Consider the following 12774-nt stretch of genomic DNA (forward strand, 5'->3'; position numbering starts at 1 on the left):
AAGCTCTGGAGAATGGATCACAGGAGGCTCAGGAGCAGCAGCTGGATGGAGATGAAGATGGCAGCTCCAATCCTGCGCAAGCCTTGAGCGAAGATCCAAACGAGAGGCAGCAAAAGTGTGCTTCGCAGCACTCGGACAGGTCCCGGGCCGATATGAAAGCCGATATCAGGTTGCGGGCGGAGAAACTCTACGTTATTCGGTCGCTTCCTCTAGGTTTGGACCGGAGGCACATCCGGTACTGGCAGTTCGTCACTAGTAGTAGCGGACACGACCCTGGGTGTAGAAGGATCTACTTTGAATCGCATGAAGATGGCCACTGGGAAGTCATCGACACCGAAGAGGTGAGTGTAGTATCCTTCATCTTATTGAGTTGCATGGCTTTAGAGAAATGTTTGTTCTCCCAGTTTTCATGGATGGTTTTCGTTTCTTACGTGCAAGAGTTTTCTTTTCTCTTCTCTTATTGGTCACTCACTAAACAAAGTTTGTGTCCATTCCGGCAGGCTTTGAACGCGCTGATGAACTTTCTGGACATAAGAGGCACGAGAGAAGCAAATCTCTTCGTAGCTCTCAAGGAGCTTGAAGGCTCGCTAAGGCAAGCCATGAGCAGCTCTAGCACCAAGCAGAACCAAGACCACCACCAAAGTCACCACACCGGAAATGGAAATGGAGCTGGAGTTCAAGCTGGAGCTGCGAGTGGAAATGGAAATGGAAACGACTCTTGCGAGGGGAGTCCATCTTCCAGCGCCGTGGTTGGAAATGGCGGCAAAGACTCGACGAGCTCCGACGCTCGGGTAGGATCGCTCAAAGTCGAGCTCGGAAGATCAGCGTCGGAGAACTCCGGCGCCATGGAACGATACAAAGACATGGAAAGGTGGCTGTGGAGGCACTGCAGCGTCAAGGCGCTGCAAAGAGGTGGCGAGAAGCGACGAGAGAGCGAGAGCGATGGGATGATCGCCGAGTGTGAGTCGTGCCATGACTTGCGCTGGGCCGTCGACAAGCACTGCCCGTTTTGCCACTCCACCGGCGAGGAAGATGTCTGGAGTGATTTCTCGCAGCACGTCCGCGACTGCGAGCAAAAGATGATCAGCAGGGATCCCGCCTGGAGAATCCAAGGTGGTGTTCTTCCTCCGCGAATACAGTTGCTCAAGAAACTGCTGTTTCTAGTCGAGGTAACTTTCGTTTCTTCTATTGCATTGTCTTGAAACGCTTCCTTCTTCCCTAGATTTGTATTCCTTGCGAGGCACTTAAGCCTGCATGGTCGACAAATTCTTACAGAAAGGCGTGGTGTCAAATGCTCAAGGTTGCTTCTTCGGCAGGAGAAATTCTCCAGGTAGAGTTAAAAGTTTTGGAGCTTGGTGCTATCTTTCTTTATCTCTTTTTCTTGTTTTCTTTGCAGGCATTCATGGATCTGGAGGGAGCAATCGACGAGGACTGGATCTCTTCCTCGTACGAGTCGATCGAGCAAGTTGGCAGACTCATCGGCATTCAGAGAAAAAATCCCCCCTGGATCCCGCAGACCTCCGCTGCTGTTGCTCTTCGACTGATGGTCTTTGACTCTTCGATCGCCTACACCGAAGAACAAAAGCAGCAGCTCATGGACAGGCAACGAAGAGTAAGCCATCCATCCATTTCGCGTGTTCTTTTGCTTACTTTTTCCTGAGTTTTTACTTTCGTTCGTGTTTTTAAGTTGAGAATCGGTCCTTACGCTTCTCTCCTTCCAGGTTCCAATGAGAAGATCGAAAGGAGAGGCCCGCGAAGTTTTATACGAGGCTGGTAGTACTAGGCCGGCAGAAGGAGAGGAAGACAAAGAGACCAAGGAGGCAGAGTTTAATTCCCAAGAGGAGGAGCTACCACCACAGTTTTACGAGAGGAGTGGTGGTGACTTTGGAGCTCATCCATCTTGGAGCGCTCGGCAAGAGAGCGCCGCCGTTCTACTGGAAGAGGAAGAAGAAGATGATGAAGACGAAGACAAGAGGCTGGCAATGAAAGCTAGTGGCGAGAGTGACGATAGCTCGCAGATGAACTGGGAAGGCCAGGATTCTTTCGAGGAGCTCGAGCAGCCAGGCCATGGAAGCCTCCATCATCTGGAAGAGCTGGAGATGGAGGAGGAAGAGGATGGATTGATGTTGGAAGAGGAGGAGGAGCTGAGTGACGAGGAAGAGGAGAGCGAGGAGGAAGAGTTCCAGCAGGAAGCGTCGAGCAGTGATACGGACGAAGAGCAAAACAAGCACGACAACTTGGTGGTGGCCAAGAACTTGATCAACATCAATGCGAGCTTGGAAGAAAGCGGTGATGATCTTCATACTGCTGCTGCTGCTAGCAAGATCAATGGGGGTTCCAGCGAGAGAGTTGTAAACTGCGGCTTGACAAGCGAGTTAGAGTTTGAGCGGGGGACGTATGAGGAGTGAGTGGAAGTTTTACTTTCTCCCATACAGCGAAGGTGTCTCTCTTCTCGTCGTACAGTTTGATTTGTGAATTCAACCCTGACTTTTGTATGTAATTTCTTCTAGGAAAAAAGGTTTCTTTATTCTATGAATTTATTGATTGCTTTGAGATGTCCTAGATTAAACATTTGACAGAAGGCAGAAGAGACTCGTTCTTCATTTTCTTGATACTTAAAAAAGTGATGTGTGGGATTATGATTGAACGCTTTTAAGTCAGAATCTGTGCTACATACCTGATTAAGGTTAGGAAGAATTATAATCCATGTTTGAATTAAATCCAGAATATTCTTATTCTAGAGTCTTAGAACCCTAAACGTCCAAACCCTAAAGTTGAGGGTGGCATCGATGGATGCATCGGAACTGGAGAGTGACGCAGCGGCATCGGAACTCGAGAGTGATGCAGCGGCTGAGTTGATGCTTTTGGAAGAGGAGCCATTCGTGAGAGGTAGTGTCAAAGCTTACCTTGCTCAGCCTATGAGGGCTGTGCCTGCTGGGGTTGACGCATATCATCGTTTCCTGTTGTCGACATCACCTCCTCTGGTGGATCTCTGCCCGCAGGACTTCGAGACGGACTGCTGGGATAGCTTCCTCTGTGATATGAATTCTTGGTTCTCTGGGCTTCCAGACAGGCCTCTGAGATCAAAGCCAGAAGTGCTGATCGATCTTCATTTCAGAGGTTTCCTTTTCTCAGCGGCTGACACGGTGCTGCAACTCGTAAAGGGACCCAAGGATGTGTGTGCTGGCATGGCGAGCTATGCCATTGGGAACTGGATAGGTGCGCCGGAGCTTGTGGTGAGCAGCAAGGGCCATAGCCCGCTTGTTGTTGGTGTCATGGTGGGGGTCATTGACACGGGAGCAGTTGCGAGGGTCTATGCTTACATGCTGAGCAGTGGTTCTTCGTTTGGGGTCGTCTCATCCTACGCAGAGACGAAGTTTTGCGCGCGCTTGGACAACCGGTTTCTCTTGTCAGACCCTGTTCCACTTCCGCTTATCGGCATCAGGTTTCTGATTCACATGGCTACTGGACACAGGGTGCAGCAGAGTACCAGGCCACTACCTTCTCCACGAGGCTTTGCGTCGCGCTTTGCGATGGGTGTCTTTGAGACGTGCTGCCATGTCGCAGGGGTGCATCGCATTGCCAAGATGGTCCACGAAGTGGGCAGCTTGGAGGCTCGGGATCTTCAGATTCTAGAGTTTTTGTCCGGGGCCACGGGAAGGATTTCCGCTGTTTACCGTGCTCTGTACAAGGGCAAAAACGTCGTCGTGAAGATCACGGACTTGACCACAGGTTAAAAGCTTATTTCTACCAGCCCAGAGCTTTCACCAAATTGTGATTGGCTTTTGCAGGTGTTACAAGTGTCCAAGACTGCTTGATGAAGTGTGTGAGGGAGGTGGATGCGTACATTCGGCTGCATAAGCTGCAGCGAACTTGTATCCCTTGCTTGTTTGAGTATGGGTTCTTGTGCGGCGGGATGTTCTTCTGTGTGGTGATGTCGGATGCTGGCAACTCGGCAGGAGAGGGGTGGTCGCCGGTCGATCAGGACGAGGTAGAGGCCGTCGTGTCTCGAGCACGAAAGGCTCTTGAGAGCTTTCATGCTCGTGGAGTGGCCATGGGTGACCTTTGCGTCGAGAACATACTTGTTTGGCCACATGACAAGAGAGTCGCCATAGTCGGCTTTGAGGAGTGCCTGGTGGGTCCAGCTTGTTCTAAGGTGGCCATGGGCAACGATATTATTGCTCTTCGCGAGTGTGAGCTTGTGTTACAGCAGATGGTGTTACAGGAGATGGCGTCCATGAAAGCGACGCGCTCACGAGACACGAGGGGTACTGCCACAGCGGACTGGGAACTCTGGCTTGCAGACGTGGTCGATTCTGCCGAGTCTGGTGTGAATCTAGAGGATACAGAGGAGACAGAGGATACAGAGGATACAGAGGATACAGATACAGAGGTTTGTTTCAGCTTTACTGCTATTAGGTACTTATTATGTCTTGCAGGAGTAAGCTGACGAGGTTCTCCAGCTTTGTTCTTTCTGTGCTTTCTTGTTTTTTTCTTTTCCTTTGCTGTCTTACTTCTAATCCACTCACAAAGATTAGATATTCATGATATTTCCCAGCAGTTTGTAGAAGCTTTCTAGAGTTGCTAAGTGGTGGAATAGTGCATGGCCAAACTTCACAGTAAGCAAAGGCAGAGGTCCACAACGAACGGGAAGCTCCACAAAGCACCTCCACAAACAGCTTGCAGGCCGCCCAACATTTGCTTCCTGTCAAAAGTTGGAGAGGAGAGCAAAGTCAGTTGGGACTCAGGCATCAGCAGCGGGAGCTGGCACAGACTTTGATGGTGAAGCCAAGGCTTCCTCCACCATCTCTATTCCTGTTGCTCATCTTTGCCTAAGAGGGTGTTGTGTGGAGGGTTCTTGTCTTTGAGGTGTTAAATTTGATTATAGTGATCACAGGCTTTAGGAAAGCTCGAATTAAGACGGTTCATTGATGAGGATATTTTGAACAGGCCTACGGCCTGGAAGACAGGAGAACATCATATTATACATAGTAGAACATACAAGATGTTCACATTCTAGCTGACTGCCAGGACTTCCACCAATGCATGAAAGAACTGATTGCCACCTGTGTTGCCACTGCAAAGCATTAGGACGCATTTGTATATTCTAGCCATCTTCTATGTACTGCATGGTGAAGACTGAAAAGGGAACAATGGCTTTCCTCACAACTCATATGTCTATGGCAAGGCAGCAGGTTTAAACCAACTAGTTTCTGAGAGAAGTAAAAGATTTTTCCTGCAGCTTCTCTCTTTGGATTGCCTTGCCAAGCCTATGTGGTTTTCCAGAAGCCAAAAAGGGATTAAGTTTGTGATGTTTAGTAGCACAAACTTAAATCTTCTGACTTTATATATTTGGACATGCTAATGACTATGATGATGCCTTTTAATAATTGCATTGTCTAAATCAAGGGCCATGTGAGTTAATTATGCAATTCAATATTCACTCTCTGAATTTTTTGTTTCGTACATAGCCAAAGATATTATAATGCATAAAGTTGGGCAACACTTTATTAAGATCCTATGCTACGCTTGCACCAATCACCCATGACAATGCTTTATGACTTGCACAATGTTATGAGATATCATTTTTCCCATTTTTAGTTGCACATATTTTCTATAAAAGATAATTTTGTTTTTATATGATGTTATTATTGCTTATGTTCAAAGGACAAAAGTAAAGACATAGAGATGGTTGTAATATTTGTTACTCGGTGTGTGATGAGATTAATTATATGTATTAATGTTATTAGTGTTTTTTAGATTAGCATCCTCTATTTCTTGGGTGGAGTCCTTAGCATCAATAATTTTTTATTATACTACCGTAGTGGAAAGTCATGATATAGAAATTCTTTAGAGTAATAAGAGCCTTTTATCCTTCTTTTAGGAGTACCATCAAAAAGTTCATTTGGTATCAATTCATCAAATGTTCACTTTCCAAACTTTTTTTTTATAATAAGAGGTCATTTATTATTTTCTTTTTATTGGTTGATATATATTCAAAAATTTATCTTTTATCAGTCTACTTGTTGCTATACATTGCCTTCTACAATTGCATTAACATAATCATGTTAAATATGACCTTGAGACTTCTCCCTTTTATATAATACTCTTTTTTATCTTTTTTATATCTCCTCCATTATCTACTTCATTTTTCTATTTTCACCTCTATTTCCATCATTGTTCTCTCCATTACTTCTTTTTATGTTTTTTTTTTCTATTCTTCTATTTCCTTTTCAGATCACTTAAATAGTTTTTAGTTAGGGCAATTGATCAACTCAAGAAGGAGTATAGTGATCTCTTCACCTTTGACTTATCTTTTGAAGTTAAGATTGCAACCATCATCCAATTACAATTAAGGATGATTGGCCAATCAAGATTTATTTTTGCAGTTGTCATAAGAAAAGGTTAAGATTTTATATACAAATATCATAGAAAAAGGTGTTATCTAAAAGTATCAAAGTTCTTGAGCATGTGAATTTCATTTTATGATAAATTTTAATAAGAGTATTTGATTTTATATGGACTATTATGTAGTAAACGATGTAATTATCTCAGATATATACCCTCTTCCTAATACTATTGTTTGGGGAGAAATCATTAATTCACCAAGTTAAATCTTGCTTCTGAGTACTGATAAGTGTTAATGGTTAGGGAGGAAAAATACTTTCTATACACTATTTGATTTGTACGAGTTTTTAGTGATGTTATTTGATTTGAATAATGCTTTAATAGCAAATGATGAATGAAGTTCTTTATAATATATCAAAAATAACATTAACTTTATCAATGATGTCTTGATCCTCTTGAAGGGGATGTGGGAAGAGCACATTTGTGATATCTATAAAGTGTTAGATTATTTGTGGGATGATAGTTTGAAATTGAAGTGGTTGAAATGCACATTTGGGTCGAAAGACATAACTTATCTTGGGTACTACATTTTTCCTAAAGGTTTATAAATTGATTTTATTAAATTTGTGTCATTAATCATCTTTTGTATCATACTTGCATCATTCCAAATGTTGCTAAAGTTATTAACAATGTTTTGCATTTGGTCTTAAGAATGCATAAACATTTAAAGAAGTGTTAATAACTTTTTCAAAATTGGCAATTACATTTGATCTTTTATTTTGCATATGTATACTTTCAATATTGATATCAAATATATGCTAATGCAAAAGAGTACAAATATGTTTGGTTAACATCATCCCGTTGCATACATCAACTATATTACAACTAGTAGAGGTGAACTACTCCACAATAGAAAAAGTGTCTTAAAAAAGTTTTATGCATACTTGTATGGTTCTTTAATATTGTTGAAGGGCAATCATGTTATGGTCACTTCATTATTGAAGTGAAAAAACTTGATTAGTCATATTGTTTAATAAACTCAGAAGCTTTAAATATATGATTTCAAGGTTATTTATTACTTGGGGAATCTGATGTTAACACCTTTTATTTAAGCTTCTCTTGCTTCTTTACTCTCTTTTTATATTCTTGATAAGCTTATTTTTTTTGAGCATTAATGGATTTTTTAAATGAGAATATAGTGTCATTAGTAATTATTGTGTTTGATATTTAATGTTTATAACATGTAAAAACTAAATTTACCTTCTTTTGACAAGATTCATGAGACTTTAAAGGTTAAGTTATGCATTTAAAGGTTACATGATAAGTTTGAGAATCTTGCATCACTTGAATGACTTGCCATTAGCACTTATATTTTCACTTTTGCTTTGAAGATAACCTTTACTTTGTTTTTGATGACCATTTATGGCTTATGGTGCCTTTGATTTTTATTCTATGTTTTCTTTATATTTAACATGACTCTTTGATTCTAGATAGATATATGGAACATTGTTATATGAATAAAAAATATACATATATCATAAGGTACAGAATTCCATTAGTGTTTCATTATATAAACTTTTATATGGTTATGATCCAATATTGCCAATAGAATTGAATTTACTTTGCAATTGCCATAAACTATCAATGTTAGGTTTTGGAATTAATATTTTATGAGCATTCTTCCATTGATTTGAGTCAAGTGTGCTAAACACTTAGATTATACATAAGTGGGACAACAATGGTGTTATAACTTGCATCATTTACCACTTATAAAGTAAATGTAATTTTTTTTTTTTTTATAATATATAATTTGTCTAAAGGGCTTTTTACCTAGTGAAAGAGACAATATTGATTATTATAGCAAGCTGAATTGCAAATTTATAAAGTTCAACACAATATTTATCCAATGTTCCTCTAGATTCTAACCTATCAATAAGAGCACCTTAATTATCTTTCATCCTTTTGAGAGAGGGGGATGATTGTGAGGTCCAGATATATGACTATAATGCTATATACTATTATTAATATAATGGGATAGCTTAGATAATATAGAATAATTTGAAATATTAATTATTAAAACACATAAAATCTATAATTCAGAATTTTCCAAAAATAATAGTGGGAGACTTTGATATTAAAGATGAATCAGAAGGATTAATAATTTGCTGCACATTGTGTGCAGCAATGCTTGGTTTGCTTAATAGTACTGTTATTATTTTTTATTATTCTAACTAATCAAATGACATTTTATAATTATAAAAATGTTTATAATGTATAAATACAAAATTAATCTTATTTAATATTAAATATTAGATTAGAATATACTAGGAAGTGTTTAGAAAAATTTATAAATTATAAATATAAAATTATAACAACCATGAGATGGTAAAATATTCTAGAATATTTGAATATATTTTAAATACATTCACTACTAACTCTCATGCATTTGTGAAAACCCTAAGTTTTGGTTATGAAGGTCCTATGCTCTCTAGAAACAGCGTGCCAACATTAAGGGACTCCTCACGTCATCTGGAGATCAATCCTGAAAATCTTCTAGTGGGCGCCAATGTGGAGGAAGAAAGGCTCGATCTCTTCTACGTGGACAGTGTGAAGAGACAGAAATTCGCTTTCTGGGGTGGAGGTGGTGGTGGAGCAGTGATGGCCGCCAGTGGCAAGAAAGAAGAAAAAGAGATCTAAGTTTTGCCTTTTATTTCTTGTGTTTGGAACTCTCGAGGTTTTACGGTTTCAAATGAGGGTTTGGATTCAGCATAGCGACCGCCCGGCGTTACAGTTCGAGGTCGGCGCAGATGGTTTGATCGATGTAGCGGCCGTTTGCAAGCAGTTCCTCCTCGATCCGAATGCAAATCTCCACGTTTCAGGAGTGGCCATCGAGATGATTGCTGCTAAGGCAAGTAGAACTCTAGATTCTATCTTGGGGGCGGCCACTGAAGGTGGGGATGGCACAACTAAAGACAATGCCTTGATCATAAGGGAGGACCGTTATCTTTGGTTTCGACACCAGAAACCGGTATTTCTCTTGTTTTCTGAAGTTTTTTGTGCTCATACGTGATGTCCAGGATGGTTCGACCGACACAGTTGGATTATTCTCGGACGGTCTTTTTGACTTGCAAGACCTTTGTAGCACATTCGGTCTCGACCCCTCAAGCGCTGTACGTGTTGCTGGCCTTCGTCTAAAGTTTACGGACAAAGGAAGGAGTCTACACACTGTCCGGAAGGTTCAAGGTGTTGGAGGCATCGAGGATGGCTCGTCGCGAGATACTGCGTTTACTGTTGAAGGCTCGCCTGCTACGACTCGTAAGTTATTTCTTTCTTTTTTCTTTTCGTTCTTTTATCATAGGAAACTAAACAACTCCCATGGTTTGCAGCCGGCCTGGCCCTTATTCCTGACAAATTCAAAGCAGTCTGTAGTGTATCAAGCCCGAGCGCCGAAGTTGCCACGCTGGAGGGGATTGAAAGAACTCTGGACAACAAGCTTTTCAAGGATATGAGAGCGGAACGTGGTATGCCGATTGGACTCGGTGCCAGAGCATTCGGAATCTTCATCGACACTTTCAATTCCATGGCGCCTCTTGAGGCAGGACTTCTGGCTGCAGCGCGTGACCTTCGTGACCGTATGAAGAAGTTTTATCGGACGGAAGCACTTCGGCGGCAAGAATTCGCGAAGTTCCTCGAATCGTATCTGGACGACGATAAGTACGTGGTGGTTGCTAACCGGGATGCAGTAAAGTTAAAGATCGGGAAGCGATCTCGGGATGACAGCAGCGTGAGGAGGACTCCTGATGTACAGGTGAAAGCCAGGATACTGGGTATACTGGTGGTTCTTCTCACCTGCGAGGTGAAACCGGAGATGGGTTTCAATGGCGAGCCGCTCTTGGAGGCCCTCTTTTATTATGGGACTGATGCTGCAGAGAGCGTTGTTGTTAGTCGGCACCACTACACAGGCTGTCCAGAGCTGATTGTCGAGCTTGTTGGCCCCAACATTCGCGTTGGCGGGGCCATATATCACGACAAGGCCATTTATCAGCCCTTGACCGACTTTCTATCCCTGCTTGATTTCGAGGATGATGCTCACCTGTTCAAGGTAAGTTTGATACTGGATGGAAGCTTACATTCAGTGCTCGTTTTCGTTGCAGTTGATGCGGTTTCTTCATGCCACTCGACAAGCTTTGAAAGAACTCGTGAAGGTGTACACTAGCGCTCTTACACTAACTGGAGTGCCTGTTCGAGTAGATACCCTGCACTGGCCGTATGCGCTTCGAGAAAAGTATCCAGATGCTGCTGCGGTCCATCAGATAAAAAACACTCTTGTTTACATGGTTACGACTGGCAGTGGACAGCGAAGGGTGGTGAAGTTTGTCAGGCAGTATGGGGAGGATGCTCATGCGCAGTGGGAGCAAGCTGGATATGCACCGCACCATACGATTGAGCAACTCCCAGGCGGTTGGAAAATGGTGGATATGGACTGCCTCACGGCAGCGTATGGCTGGCGATCGGTGTTGGAGCTCCGTGGCATGGAGGAGACGACGTCTGATACTTGGAAGACCATGCAGGATGCAGTTTGGCGGGCACTACTGCAGCTACAAGCTTTGCAACCTACGATGGTGCATGGTGATCTGAGGTTAAACAACATCATGTACAACGTCCAAACGGGGCAGCCTTGTTTCCTCGATTTCGATTGGGCAGGACAGGATGAGATGGTTCACTACCCACTGAACTTGAGCTCTAACATTGCCTGGCCAGCTGGAGCGACGCCCATGAGCAACATCAAGGCGATCCACGACCGTGAACTCCTTCAAAAGGAGCTTGAAATGATCTCGACATGAAGCATGTAAGGGGTGCAGATATTGGGACCACCAGGACGTCCCCTAGCAAGGATACCAAATTGTCTTGTCAGAAGCAATTAAGTTCTAAGTAATGGAATAATTTGCTGTGTTTAAGTAATATTTCCCAAGTTGTTAGATATTTAAATTTGCTATGCTTTTAGTAAGTATTTTGTGTAGTTGTATCAAAGCAATTGCACCCATGTATCTTGCTATTAGAAATTTATAGCTCTAGATCCTGTCAAGACAGGTTCTAAAGCTGTTATGACATGATTTTTAATTAAACTTCCTATTCAATAACAACAAGTTGAATAATATTATAGTGGCATTAGGTGTTATTGGCCTTGAGGGACGAGCATATACTTTTATTTTGCACTGGTAAACAACCAAGATCTAAAGTCCATAAGGTCACTTCAACATTAAGCCATGTTAATTTGACATATAGATTTTAGATTTATAACTAATACTAAAAGTTTGAGTATAAATCCCTTTTCAAGAACTATTATTCTTTTTATAATTTCTTCTTGTGTAGCCATTTAATCTTTCAATATGCAAGGGCCACAACATAAAAGGCTGTCCATAGAAATGCTATAGAAGACTGCTAGTGACAATTATTACTTATGGCTTAACATAAAGGTAAACTTAACGTAAGGTATTCTTTCTAGGAGGTCTTAATTTAGAAATTTAAACAACAGTTTATATTATTAAACCTTGATTTTAACAGCAAAGCATCTACAATATGAATAGAGGTACATTGATGTTAAAACTCTTACCATCTAATATATAGAGCCAAATCAAAGTATTTAATATATATAATGTTTCTTTCCTCAGCTTTATCCTGTTACATATACAATAATTTTAGCAAGGGACAATTTAGAAAAATCCTCTCTCTTTCTTGTTTGGATTAGTGTTGCATGAGTCTAGTGTCCAGAGGCTTTGATCACGCTTTGCTTTCTCATTTTTCGAGTTAGTTTTGATTCTTTGACTCCATATGAGTGATAACAAAAAGTTCTGTACCTAGCTTCCCATTGATTTAGTTTGCAAATATGATGTTTTCTTTGGATGGTATGCAGCTAAGAGAAATGAAAAGTGGCTGGCTTACTAATATTAATTAAAAACTAGTAGTAAACATTTAAATATTTAGGATTTTATAAATGCTTAAGCCAAAGAAACTAGTAACTCACTTTAGAATTACACTAACAAACTAATCCTTACATTGAAGATGCCTTCCTCTTCACAGTGAGGAAGGGAGGGAAGGGAGGGCGGGGCATGATGATAGCTGTGGGGATCCATGCCTATTGTTGTCTGGTAGATAGCATACTTGATGGCTCCCACTGTTCTTGCTAGCAGCCATTGCTCAAAAGCCTATGCCATCCACCAGCTATAATCGTCTATTGGACTCTTGAGCACCTCGAGATCAAGGCCAAGCTTTGCTGTCCATTTCTTGAGCTCAGATCACCAACCTCCATTTCGCTCGTATACATCAGGCTGATGGAGTCATCGATAGCTTAAATCAAGAGCTTTCGTTTGCAGCTGCCGCTGGGTCTTCACTTAATTGATCATCCGTTTCCACACAAGGAGCTCC

Source organism: Selaginella moellendorffii, unplaced genomic scaffold, assembly GCF_000143415.4.
Source record: "Selaginella moellendorffii unplaced genomic scaffold, v1.0 SELMOscaffold_59, whole genome shotgun sequence".
Classification (NCBI taxonomy): domain Eukaryota; kingdom Viridiplantae; phylum Streptophyta; class Lycopodiopsida; order Selaginellales; family Selaginellaceae; genus Selaginella; species Selaginella moellendorffii.